Genomic DNA, 14212 nt, shown 5'->3' with positions numbered 1-14212 from the left:
CATCTACTTAGTTTCAATTTTACTAACAATAAATTGCCTTAAATCTCACAGAGAAATAAGTCCTTAAATAATTAAATGCTTATTAGGAGAATGATAGTAAGAAGTGTTTTCTTCCTCTCTTTCTCTTCTTCTATTTTTATGCTTTTAAACAAAGATTGGTTGACAGTCGGTGATCTCAGGGCTAAAGTATTTGGCTTTATCCTTTGTTCAGGGTTCCTGGTAAGCCTGGTAGGCGAGTGATCTGCAATTAAGATGACAACCTCCCACCCCCTCCCCTGAACTTTGCATTTACAAATTGAGCCTTTGGGATTTTGCAACCGGCCAGCACTCACTTAAAGACTATTAATATTATTGCCTTTATTTTTGTGGTGATTGTAACTACTCTGACCTAAAAGATGAATTAGACATTCCCCCCCAAAAAAAAATTCCAGAAAAGCTGTTGGTTTGGGGCGAAAACAAAACAAAACAAAAATCTCAGCTTCCATAATTCATTTCAAAGGACAATCCTCAGGATGGTACACATTCCCATCCTGAAAATGAAGTGGGGAAATGAAAAATATACGGATTTTTAAAGGATTTTGCAACTGCGAAACAGAAGTCCCATCGCTTCAAATTTGAAGTTAATAGTGTTCAAAAATCTTGTGAAGCCAATCAACCAGACCTATTTCCCCGGCACTCCGGACACGTGGACACTGAAGGAAGAAGTCTCCCTTTCCCACCCCTCCCCCAGCCCAGGAGAAGCCGGAGCGGGAGGCCTGGTAAGCGGACACCGGAGGAGGGCTTCTCCCTTCCCTGTCGGCCCGGCCCGGCGGGTGCTCCTGGGACAGGACGCTGGTTGAGCACATGTCCGGTTGCAATTCCCAAAAAAGAGGCGCAGCCGAGAGGGGCAAAAATAGTCCTCCAAACCACAGCTGCTGTCAGTGTCCCAGACCGTTTTAGGCTCTGCAGGGCTGCGGGTGGAACAGGTTCGCTCACTTGGTGTGGCATGGCCTGCGCCTCTGGAAGGCGGCCCGGTGGAGGGTTTTCTGCAGATGATGGGTGCTCCCCAGGGAGGGTCAAGTTACAGACCCTCAGACCCTGGCCTTGGGAGGCGCTGGCCTTGGGAGGCGCTCGGGAATCTACTCCTCCTTCCACAGGCCCCCCCACCGGGGGCTCTCGAAGCTAAGCAGCTGGCCTAAGGCCGTACAATTGGTCTTGGGAGAGCTCGACTCCAGTGGAGTTCTTCCAACTCATACATATTTAATAAACTAAGTACATAATATATTAAAGTTTCCAAATATAATTTGAGGATGTATAAAAGATGGACTTTGGTGTATATATATTTAAATTTTAACTTAGTAAAATACATATAACAAAACTCATCTGAACAATTTTTAAGTGTAAAATTCAGTGGCACTAAGTACTACAAAATTCTGTGATATCCATATTATCATATCTCTGGCTATAATTTAAATGCCCCATATCTACATGGAAATTGAAAAAGCCAGTAGAGAGTATTTTTCCTTTTATGAATTAATTACTTAATGGACACACTACATAATCGACACCGTTGGAACTGGTCAGCCTCTGGGCCTTCAGGAAGAATGTCATTTGTTCAGGAGATAAGACACATAAGTAGACTATAAATAGTCATGAAAGGCAGTGTACAATATGTTTTTAAATGCATGATGCTGATAATGGTAAGAATCCAAAGGACCGTCATTATGGGAGGAGTACTCAGGAAAAGCTTTAAGGAGATGGTTACATGAGTCACAAAATACAAGGGAAAGAGAAGCCCTGAGAGAATGCTCCAGAAGAAAGAACAGGATGACCAAAGTATGGGGCCAGAGTAAACCACTTGTCAACAAAAAGTAAACAGAAAAGTCTGAGCATAGCAAAAAGTTAAGGAACATGTCTAAGGTCGTATAACGGGTCTCTAATTGGGCTAGGAGAAGTCTGAGAGTTGCTACTTGATTCAAAGAGCTAATTTTACCCTTGTAACAGATATTCGGGAGCACTCCTGGCCTGTTTTCTGTTGCTATAACACAATAGCTGAGATTGGGAAATTTATAAAGAAAAGAGGTTTATTTTGGGTCATGGTTCTAGAGAATGGGAAGTTCATGATTGGGCTGCCATATCTGTGTGGCTTCCAGTGAGGGCCTTGTGCTGCTTCAACTCATGGTAGAAAGTAGAAGGGCAAACAGACACCTGCAGAAGAAAGAAAAGGGGGCCTATCTCCTGCCATAGATAGCCCATTCCCTCAAGAAAAGCACTAATCCATTCACAAGGGCTCCGCCACCATGAAGCAACACCCCATTAGGTCCCTCTTCCCAACACCACTTCACTGAGGAATCCAGCCTCAACAGGAGTATTGGTGGGGACAAACCATATGTAAACCATAAGAGGAGCCATTGAAGATTCTAGGATAATATGATTACCATGTTAACCAGTTAATGTAAATGGCAAAGTGTAGGATGGACTGAGGGAAGAGAGTTTGCCTGACGCGACCAGTTAGGAGGCCATTACCAAAGGTCAAGTACGGAGGGAGTAGAGGTCGCCCTGGACAGCACAGATGTGTGAAATACTGCAAAGCAAGAACTCAGAACTTGTTAAAGAGTCAGACACCGACTGGGGGAGAGGCAAGAATACTAGGTGTAAGTGACCAGAATGGTAGTATCAATGGAATGAACTGGATAAGTCAGGAGAGGGAGTGTTAGGATTGGGATGTGAGGTATGCCCTGAAAAACTCACTTCAGACAATGCAGGAATGTTCGCAGGTGAACTGGTTAGATTGTAAGGACTTTAATCAGTGGATTGATCCATCTGATGGATTAAAAATTTGAATAGTGGTGACTTTAGGCAGGGAGAGTGTGGCTGGAGGAGATAGGTCTCCGACTCCTGTTTCTCTGCTTCCGGTGGCCCTGTGATGAGAAGCTTTCCTTCCCTTCTTCCATGATGTTCTGCCTCAGACCCAGAGCAATGGAGTTAGCTGAACATGCCCTGAACCTCCGAAACTGTGAGCCCAAAATAAACTTATCCTCTTCTAAATAGTTCTTGCCAGATATTTTGGTCATGTCGATGAAAAGCTGACTAATACAGGAAGATAATACGGAAGGGAGAAGTTCAGTTTCAGACTAGAGATGTAGCTCAGTGGCAGAGTACTTGCCTAGCATGTGTGATATCCTGGGTTCAATTCCCAGCACTGCTAGAAATAAGCTGAAGCTGTGTAGATACACTAACATGGAAATGATAGAAAGATCTAAACAGAAAGCGGGGGTGCTTGAAAGTTCATGGAGCTTGACAACTGCAAGGTATTACTCAAAACATTTTTCAAGAAATACTTCCAGTTTTTATCTGCATCTCTGGGCACAGTATCAACAGTGCTGGTCTCACCAACTTAACCAGTTGAAATAGGAATATTCCAAGTTCATCACAAGATGTGGCATGCTCTTTATGTACAAGTGTAAAGATTGAAACTCAAAGGCAAATGTCAGGGTCACTTTATAATAATGTGAGAAGTATTATAGACATAAAAGTCTCGAATAATATATTTGATTGAAAATAATCCTATGGAAAATTGAAAATACAGCCCCAAAATTTAGGATTGCTCTATATTAAGCTGGTGGTTTCAAGCATTTCAACATGTCGTTATCACTATGAAATAAATTTGGAAAATAGCCTGTAGGGTGGATTTGTGTGCACGGTGTTGGGATCAGAGCAATTACACTTTACTGTTCAGGAAGTCATTTAATTTGCTATCATTCTGGCCTAAAGCTTTTGATCCTTAAAACAAAGGGTAAACAGGAATCTCTAGGTTTCCTCCTTTAACCTCTTGTCAGGGACGACTTGTCCATTAGTCACAGGGAGCACCGTGCTTATTTTCAAGGGGCCCAGGAAATTCGATTACATTTTGCCCGAGAAGAAAAAAAAATCCAATTATTTAAAGTTATGTCAAGAATAAATTTTAATATTGGTACTGTGGAGAAAGGGGCCCACAATATCAAAGTGCCAAGGACCCACAATTGTCATAATGCAGTCCTGCCTCCTGTCCTTAAATATAGGTTTGTGACTCTACCAATAAACTACTGCTTCTTGCATGATTCTGCATGAATTTATGAAGTATACGTGACTTATTTTTTATTGATGTTATAAATGCACATAATTTAAAGAATCACCTGATTCTATGAAGTTTGCAAAGACAAATACCAGTCTCTGACCCCTTGTTTTCCATGTCCTTTTCCCAGAGGTGTTTACTTTCCACTTTTAAAGCTTTCATCCGCTTTTAAACTCCATATCTTTAAGTAAAATGCTCTTCATGTTGCTTTTTTTTTTTTTTTTTTCTTCAGGGTTAGACATTATCTATTGACTTCCCATCAGAAGGATGAGACTTTAGATATCATTTTCTCTTCCACCCTTACCAAATATTCATGAACGTCTTAGCTGTTCATCCTTATTTAGGGTTATTATATTTCTGATTAACTCAATCTTCAAGGTTCACATTATTATGACTCTCCAAGCTATTCAGTACTGAGTCTTGTAGGGCCATGATTGCTCTTCCTTTATGGTTCAACCTGTCGTTTCCCCTCAATTAAGAATAGTCTTGCCCAGCGTGGTGGTGCACACCTGTAATCCCAGCAACTCGGGAGGCTGAGGCAGGAAGATCTCGACTCCCAGGCCAGCTTTGGCAATTTAGTGAGGCCCTGTACAACTTAGAAAGACTCTGTCTCAAAAATAAAAGTAAAAAAAGATCTGTTAATGTACATCAGTGGTAAAGTGATCTTGGGTTTGATTCCCAGTACCAAAATAATAATAATAATAATAATAATAATAATAATAATAATAATAAATAGAAGTCTTTTTTTCATTTGCCTAGTTTTCTAAGTATACACTTATCATTAATATATGTTGTCAATCAGATATTTAAATGTCTTCTTGCTACGTTTATTCATGTTGGGTATTACATCAATTTTATCTTTTAAATCTCTTCTGCAGCACTCAAGTGCCTGATCCTCAGTAAGTGTGGGAATTCCTTTTACATATCTCTTGTGTTGAATCTTATATTATTATCCTATAACCCATGGGTTCATTTTTTCCAACTTAATCTATCATTTGGTGATAGATACATATCTTTCAGTAACTCCCTGAGAGAAGGTATGTATGGAGCTGGGGTAGAGATGGATAGTGTTTTGGACTGAAGGATCTTTACCCTTCCACTTAGTTGAGAAGTAGGCTAGACCTTTATTTAATACCAGTTGGAAATCGTCTCCCTGGAGAATTTCCTGTATTGCTGTTGAAAAGTTTAGAGCCATTTTGATGTGTGATATTTTGCATATGATATTTTATTCCTTACACTCTGAAAACTTGTAGATCTTCTCACTGACCTCCTGCATCTTGGATTGTTGGGCCTGCTGTAACAAAATATAATAGACCGGTGACTTATAGATGACAGGAACATTTTTCTTACAGTTCAGGAGGCTGAAAGTCCGAGATCAAGGTTCCAACATGGTGGGGTTCTGGTGAGACGCCCTTCAGGGTTGCAGAGAGCTGTCTTTTCACTGCATTCTCACTTGGCTAAAAGGAAGTTTTTTTGTGGTCCCCTTTTAAAAGGGCACTACTCCCATTCGCGAAGGCGTCACCCCCACGGTCTAATTATCTTCTGAAGGCCAAACCTCCTAACACCGTCACATTGGGGGTGAGAATTTCAACAGATGAATTTGGAGGGATGCAGACATTTGGTCCGAACACCTGTGTTCTGAAACATGTCTGATGTGCATGGTGTGGACAGACTTTTTCTACCAGATACTCAGTGAGCCTTTTTGCACCAGAAACATATATTCTACAATTTTCAGAGATTTAAATTATTTCATTGATGAAGCAATTGCCTTTTCCTGTTTCTCTTTGAGGAACTTTTGCCCTGGTGTTTTAATATGTTTATGTTTTTCCCTTTTTCATGCTTTTTTTTTTCTTTCTTTCTTTCTGGAAGATTTCTTTCATCTTTCCTTGTAATCCATCGATCAAGTGTTCACTTCTACAACCATGATTAAATGGTTTTTGTTGATGATGTTGTTGCTATTTGTTTTCTATAAGTTTATATTTTCAGTCTTCTATCTTTTTTTTTTTTTTTTTTTCTTGGTACTGGTGAGGAAACCCAGGGGCACTTCACCACTGAGCCACATCTACAGTACTCTTTATTTTTTATTTTAATTTTTTTTAGAAAGAAAAATCTATTTAGTATGACTCTACTTCATGTGCAACCAGAGAAATACGTTTTACCCCAGTTGTTTACAATGACTCAAAATAAATAAATTATATAAAAAAAGAAAAATCTATTTATTTATTTTTAATTATTTTTTATTTTTTACAGGCTGCATTTTGATTCATTGTACACAAATGGGGCACATCTTTTCATTTTTATGGTTGTACATGATGTAGAATCATACCATTTGTATAATCATACATGCACATAGGGTAATGATGTCTGTCTTATTCCACCATTTTTCATAACCCCACTCATTTCCTTCTACATAATCTAAAGTTCCTCCATTCTTCTCTCACTCCCCACCCCTCCACCCCCATTATATATCAGCCTCCATTTATCGGGAAAACATCCGGCCTTTAGTTTTTGGGATTGGCTTATTTCACTTAGCACGATAGTCTCCAACTCCATCCATGTATTTGCAAATGCAATAATATTCTTCTTCTTTATGGCTGAATAATATTCCATTGTGTATATATACTACAGTTTCTTTATCCATTCGTCCATTGAAGTACATCTACGTTGGTTCCATGATCTAGCTATTGTGAATTGAGCTGCTATAAACATTGATGTGGCTGCATTACTGTAGTATGCTAATTTTAAGTCCTTTGGGTATAAATCCAGGAGTGGGATTACTGGGTCAAAAGGTGGGTATTTTTTTTATTTTGAGACAGGGTCTTGCTGAGTTGCTTAGGGCCTCACTTAGTTGCTGAGGCTGGCTTTGAACTTGCAATCTAGTTAGTCTCCTATTTTTTTTTTTTTTTCTTTTTTCTCTTTGGGGTGCTGGGGATCGAACCCAGGGCCTGTGCTTGCAAGGCAAGCACTCTACTGACTGAGCTATCTCCCTAGCCCCCAAGTCTCCTATTCTTAATTCATTAATTTAAAATCTTCGACCCCCTGTTCATAGATATTAATAGTAGTTTTAAATACTTTTTTCTAGTCTAGTCTTTCTTTCCTTCAAGTTTGTTTTTATTGTTGTTTGTATATTTCATTGAAACATTTGTGAGAGATTATTCTCAGATGTCTGATAATTTTTCTATGATTTCTTTTTATTCATGACCGTGCTGGAGATTGAGCCCAGGGTCTCATGCCTGCTAGGCAAGTACTTTACCACCCCCAGCCAGATGTCTAATAATTCTTAATTGTTCATAATTTGGGTTGTCAGAATAAAAAGTTGAAGAAAAGCTCCCAGTGCATGGATGGCTTTCATCCTATTCAGTATTGTCCCTCTTCAGGTGTTTCTTCTTGTGCTGTTCAGATTCCCTGTAGAAGGGGCTTCTGGTCTCCTGGCTGCCTGTGTTCTGGTTGTGCTGGGAGAGGAGGCTGGGGTGTCAGCTTCAAGTGCACACACTCAATCCTCTCATTTTTAGTACAATTTCCCTACCCTGACCTGGCTCTTAGGTGCAGAGATCCTCTGGTTTCCAAGAGCACATTTCCATTCTGCTGGAATGGCAGTTGCCCAGCTGTGTAGGGTAGATGAGGAACTGAGGAGGGATCAAAACACTTTTTTCAACTAATCTCTTTTATCCTTTCCCCATCACTATCCACTTCCAGGGCACCTGGTGCCTCTAATTCCTGGGCTTTCTGCTGACCTTTCAGTGGAAATTAGATTTATTATCAGCTGCCCCCGATGCTGACTGAGGGTCAGATTTTTCAGGCCTGTGAAGTCCATTTCCATTTGACCATCTACTTTCCTGCCTCAAAAGTGTTGTTCTCATTGTCTCCTTTTCCTTGTGGTCTTATGCCTTAAAACAAGTCCCGTTGGTGTAATTTCAGCAGGCGTGGGAAGAAGCAAGTTTCAAGGGTGTGTTCAATTGCCATCTTTACTTGGAAGTCAGAACAATTGAGTTTTTTAAGAGAGCTTAAACTATTTAACTATTTAACTTTTTATACAAATACAATGATGCATAGGGCTTTTGAAGTTCCAGACAATTGATAAAAATCTAAGATCATGCTGGCCAATTTGGGGGTTTGTTTGTTTATACTGGGGATTGAACCCAAGGGTGCTTTACTACTGAGCTAGTAGTAAAGTGCTTTACTACTTTACTACTGAGCTACATCCCCAGCCTTTCTATTTTTTTTTTTTTTTCTTTGTGGTGTTGGAGATTTGAACCCAGGGCCTTGTGCTTGTGAGGCAAGCACTCTACCAACTGAGCTATCTCCCCAGCCCAACCCTCCAATTTTTTATTTTGAGACAAGGTCTCACTAAGTTACTGAGGCTGGCCTTGAACTTGAGATCCTGAATGACAGCTAATGTTAACATAGCTTTTTGATTAACCCAATGTTTTGCAAACTGCATACTTGATAACCTTATTTATGGGAAAATAAAAATAATAGACTTCTAATGTGGAGTTATATTATTTTAATTGTAATGTTACTTAAGTGTGTGTAAATATAAGCCTGTTCTACATAGGCTTATAGTGATTGTCCATGTACATAAGCAAAAGCAAAAATGTCCATGAGATACAGAGATACAAAGTATCAAGTACTTAATACAACTTGATCACAGTTCAAATTAACAACATAGATTTAAAGTGATAGTTATTATTTTAACATAGCTAAATTGCTGCCCTAAGTATGAATACATGCTTATCGATTCACCGTGGGTTTTTTCGAGGTTGCCAGCTATATGCTACCCTGTGGTACAGGGGAAACACATTCTCCCATCTGGCTGAATTCAAAATACAGAGAGAACAGTTTTCAGATTACAAGATTTGTAATTGTATGGTTATCATTGAGCAACAATGCATTTTTTACCTACTGGCTTGCATCTGTTCTTTTTATGTTTTGTCCTTGACAAATAAAACAGTACTTCATGCCAGGTGAGGCAGTTCATGCCTGTAATCCCAGCAATTCTGGAGGCTGAGGCAGGAAGCTTACAAGTATAAAGCCAGCTTCAGCAATTTAGCAAGGCCCTGAACAACTTAGTGAGATTAAGCAACTTAGCGAGACCCTGTCTCAAAATAAAAAATAAAAATGGGCTGGGAATGTGATTCAGTGATTAAGTACCTTTGGGTTTAGTCCCTGGTACAAAAACAAAAACAAAAACAAAAAAGAAAACACCAGTACTTTATGATGGCCAGGGGATCATAAAGCAACCAAGTCATGGCTCTTATTTTAATTTAGAAGTATTTGCTGAGAAAAGTGTCCACTGCACACACGAATTAACTAATGACATTCTGAGTTTGGGGAAGTCTCTGGGAGGGGAAGTGATGGTTTGATCCAAGCAAGAATGTTCTTGCATACAATTCCAGAAATGAAGAGTACCTTTTCCTGGATTTTTCTTTTTTGGGGAAAAGTAAAAACAGATACATGACTAAAGATGATAATTGGAGAAAGGGTACATTTTACATATTTCCATGATTTTCTTCTAGTGTAGATAGTGATGGTGATTACAACTACACCTTCCATGGTGGGAATGTTCCTTCCAAAACTCATGTGAGGTATTAAGAGGTTTGACCATGTGGGTCCTTTAAGAGGTGACTGGGTCATGAGGGCTCTGCCTTTATGAACAGATTAATCCATTAGTGGTTAATAGAAAAGAGTTAATGGGTCCTCATGAAAGTGGGTTTGTTAAAAGGCTCTCTCTCTTGCATGTACCCCTCTCACCATCTGATGTCCCGTGTAGTCTCGGGAATTGCAGAGCCCATACCAGCAAGAAGGCCCTTACCAGATGTGACTCCTTCACCTTGGACTTCCCAGCCTCCAGAACAATGAGCTGAATAAGCCTTTGTCTTTATAAATTTCCCAATCTATGGTATTTAGTTATATTTGGCAATAGAAAACCAACTAAGATACCACCAAAACACATTTTATCCTTTGAAAAACAAAACAATCAATACTTGAAATTGTATAAGACCAACACACTACCGAGATATTTTACCCATTTTTTTTTGTGATAGAATTCCTGGGTTCTTCCTCAGGTTCACATTTCTGGAAATACCCAATAATCAATAAGGAGGAGCCTCTGGTAGTTCTCCCTGGGAAAGAAGCCCACAGAGCATCTGGTCCTGTCCTCCGGGCACTTATCCAGCACAGGAGAACTGATGGAGCAATGTGCCTCTTAAAAGCAGGGTCACGAACACAGATGAATTTGATATCCATCTAAATTTTATAAGAGAATTTTCTAGAAGAAAATAAGGTTGACAAAAGAGAGTCAGCTGGTAAAGAGCATCACTTGGTTGGGATTAGGTTTAAGTCATGTTGGTCACCTTCACCTAGTACAAAAAGGTAGTGCTCCAGGAGAGGCAGTCTAGAAAGCTGGGCCTGGGGTGGTCTGGAGCATGGCGGTACATGCCCTCCAGACGTGCTTCAGGAATATTCTGTTGACCTATGCAGGCCTTCTTGTCTGAGAAGTTGCACTGGAGTGGAAAGGGCCCACAGGCTAGGCTCTCGATTCCAGATGGGTGTATCTATTTGTAAATAGACTCTGAGGCTGTGTCCAGGAAGCTGAGCCCTTCCTCTGGGCAAGGAACCTGGCAAAGCTCACCTGAGAGTTTGGACTGGGATTTAGGGCACATTCCAAATACGACATCCAACCAGAGTTCAGGTCATGGGCACTCCTGCACAACCTGGTCATGTGAAGTGCCTGAGCACGGCGTGGACATCTCTGTTTCCAGGCTGAAGCTAGGGTTATGAGAGGTGTTTGGATCAGTGTGTGTTAGGGATTTGAGGGGACCAAGCCGGACTTCCACCCATCACCAGACACATCCCATGTTCTTTCTTAGCTTCAAACCTTCTTATAAGCCTACGCTTTATCTGATTAATTTTAGATTAGACTTGATCACTTCAGTTGCAAGTGACAAAATTCCAATATGAGCTAACTTTCAGAATAAAGGGAGTGATACAAAAGGCACTTTGTATGCCTGTGGGCATAAGCCAGGGGCTCTCCATCTTCCAGATCCTTTCTCCATATTTTTTCAGCCATGGTTTCCTTTTCTCCTCTACATATGGAATGGCTCTAGTAGTGGGAGCAGAGGAGGAACACGGAGGGATGGTGGGATAGTCTCAATTTTATGTTACTCCAGTTTACTAATTCTAAAGGGGAAAAAAGAGAATTTTCACCTCCCAGTGTTGCTATGAAAATTCCTTGGGAAGGACTTACCAGGACCTCCTCTTAGCTTAATCACTACAGTCTGGGATGGAGCCTTAGGATTGGCTCTCCCTGGATCTCGAGCCCACTCCTGGGGTAGACAGAGAAGGAATTAACAAAATCTTATTGGAGCAGGAGAAGAGCAATTTCCCAAAGGGGTAAAAATGCCTTCAAAAAGAGGGGGAACGGTGCTGGGCAGGGGCATGACAGCACACGATCTTTATGATGCCCACCTGCTGCTGAGGCTCAGTTCAGGTGTCCCTTTTTCATGCCCGCCTATTCCTATCATTTTCCTGGAGAGTAAGGTGTCCCTCTCCTGGCTCACATTACATATTGGCCATACTGATGTCCTCATGTTAATTTATAATGGTCTCTTTGTGCATGAGCTCTTTAAAGATGGATCCTGGCTTATACCTACTTGCATATCCAGTCCTTTGGCAGATAGAGTTTGTTTCAGCCATGTCTGCAATAAAGAAGTAAAGGTGATCACAAAGTGGCAGTGAATCCTCTTGAGTTAAGAGAAAGTGGAAGGAGCGTCATAAAAATAAAAAGAACCAGATGAGGATAAATGCTTTCTATCAGCTACCTTGCTTGATTCTCAAAACATTCGAGGGGACGTTATTTCTTCTATTTTATGTACAGGAAATGAAAAGTTACGTTTAAAAGCTCATAAACTAGTAGCTATAGAATCATAATTAGAACTTAAATGATTGAAATCTAGCCTTGTTCTCATTCTGCTGCACTGTCTCCCCTCTCCTTCTTCCTCATTTTCTCTCTGTTAACTATAAACTCTTACAATGCCAGGATTTTCTCTTCATTTCTTAGTCATTTGGACATCTCCTCTTCCCATTATTATTATCTTACCTGAATGCACTCCTTAGCCAGTTTTGTATCTTTCATTTGCTTCTTTATCTGTAAAATTAAAGGGTTGTAGCAGAGACTGTAAAATCCCTTCCAACATCAACATTATGAAATTACACAAAGTAAATTGAACTAAGTGAAATTAGTATGTGTGATAAACCCAGCATCGGTGTGTTTTATTCAGAAGTCTTTTCCAATTGCCAGTGGGCAGTGCCCCTGGAGGAGTGAGCTGGGCTTAGTACCCTTCAGTGACTGCTTGACTCTTCCTTCCCTTTTTGGGTCTCCTTTATTCTCCCATTTGTCCCTTCCCTCCACCCTCAGCTTCTCTGGACTAGCATTTCTTGGTACCCATCTCCTCCTTGGTCGCTTGCCAGTAGCCTCTCTTAGAAGCCTGTTTCCTCAAATCCAGAACAGGCTGCATGACGGGGGAGAAGCTGAAGGTGTTAATGATTACAGATAATGGCAAGGGTAGTCTGAAACTAGGTGAAACCCTTGAATTCAAGGAGATGAAGCTAACCACAGATATTTTGAAATTATTATAGATCCCGCATGGATAATTTTTTTTTTTTTTTTCTGATAGAGCAATTTCTGGGCCCCTCCAATCATCCAAAGTGTGCTATCTGAGCTAGCCCCCTGGGCACAGCAGCTCCATGGGTGGTTCCTCAACCATCATCATCTAAACCGCCTCGTTGCACGTTACAGTTGAAGTTGTCTGAGCCTCACCAGACCTACTAAATCAGAATTTCTGGAGGATAAGCAGGCAATCTGAATTTCAAATATGCTTCCCTGGTGATTTTTCAGTTCACTGAATTGTGAGGAACTCTGCCTTTGTGTTATTTATTCTCAAAAAGTTTCATGCATTATTATCATTTTTTTCTTTAACTTGATTATAAAGAATTTTATTTATAGCTATTTTCAACTTGCACAAATACTTGATGTTTGAAGAATTCAGTAATATATTCAGCAATTATTCTAGTATCTCTTATATACAAGCTTCAGATTTGTATTTTTCTATTCCTGAAAAAGTTAAGAAAAGGTAAATTTCCTAGGCTTCCCCACTCATTTCTTTTACATGGGGCTTTACTCAGCCAACATGAGGGGTATAGCTGAAGGGTTGTCTTGTTCTTTTTTAATGCATTCTGCCATTTCCCCATGTTTCTATTGTTTGAAGAGAAATTGCATTTATGTACTCTTGCACAAACTTCAGTAGAGAATATTTTCTTTTTTACTCTTATATCAGAATGCAGTTTCCTGGATATGAACAATATCTAAGTGAATCATGTCTCCATAGTATATATACTACATATATATCTTTATAGGTGAAGCTATATATACACTACTCAGGATTTTCTGTCACTCTCTCCTAGAGTGACACCAATGCAATTTTCTTTAATTGTCACTGTTCCCTGGTGACTGTAGGGCAATTCTGACTTTGAGTCAACTGTAGGCTCAGGACCACATTCCTATCACTTTCTGCAAATGTTTTATAGTGATCTTGTGATGGACAGACTCAATCTCACCAGGCACTGTCCTTACCAGTCAGTGTATGAGACAGAGGTGGAAAGCCGGTTGCAGGTGTGCTAGTGTCTACCCACACCTCCTGGTGGGTGGCCTGCCTCTGATGTCTCCCAAACTAGATTCTGGGAATATTAAGGGAGATCACAATGCCTGCTCTATGGAAATATAACCCTCTTTGGTCAAGATCTCCTGCTAAGTGTGGTTTCCCTATCTAACAAAGGAGCAGGACCAGCTTGGGACCTCTTGATCCCTCTATGTAGAAGCCTTCCTTTGACCTTTTTGGCCCACCACCTACATAGACTATTGGTGTCTGCCTAAGGGAGAAAGGCTAGTAAGAGACAGGGTACAGGACCCTAACTCACCATCAGTAAGGCAAGTCACTCCCTTGCAAAAGGTAGCTGTTGTCCCTTATGCCTCTTCCCTTAAAGCCTTTCAGGAATCTTGAATTCCTCAGCTTAAAAACTCAGAAGTTATAAACACCTGTTTTTCAAAAAATTTGAGCTAAA

The sequence above is a fragment of the Sciurus vulgaris genome (assembly GCF_902686455.1).
Source record: "Sciurus vulgaris genome assembly, chromosome: 7".
Taxonomy (NCBI): Eukaryota; Metazoa; Chordata; class Mammalia; order Rodentia; family Sciuridae; genus Sciurus; species Sciurus vulgaris.
This window is presented reverse-complemented; position numbering follows the sequence as displayed.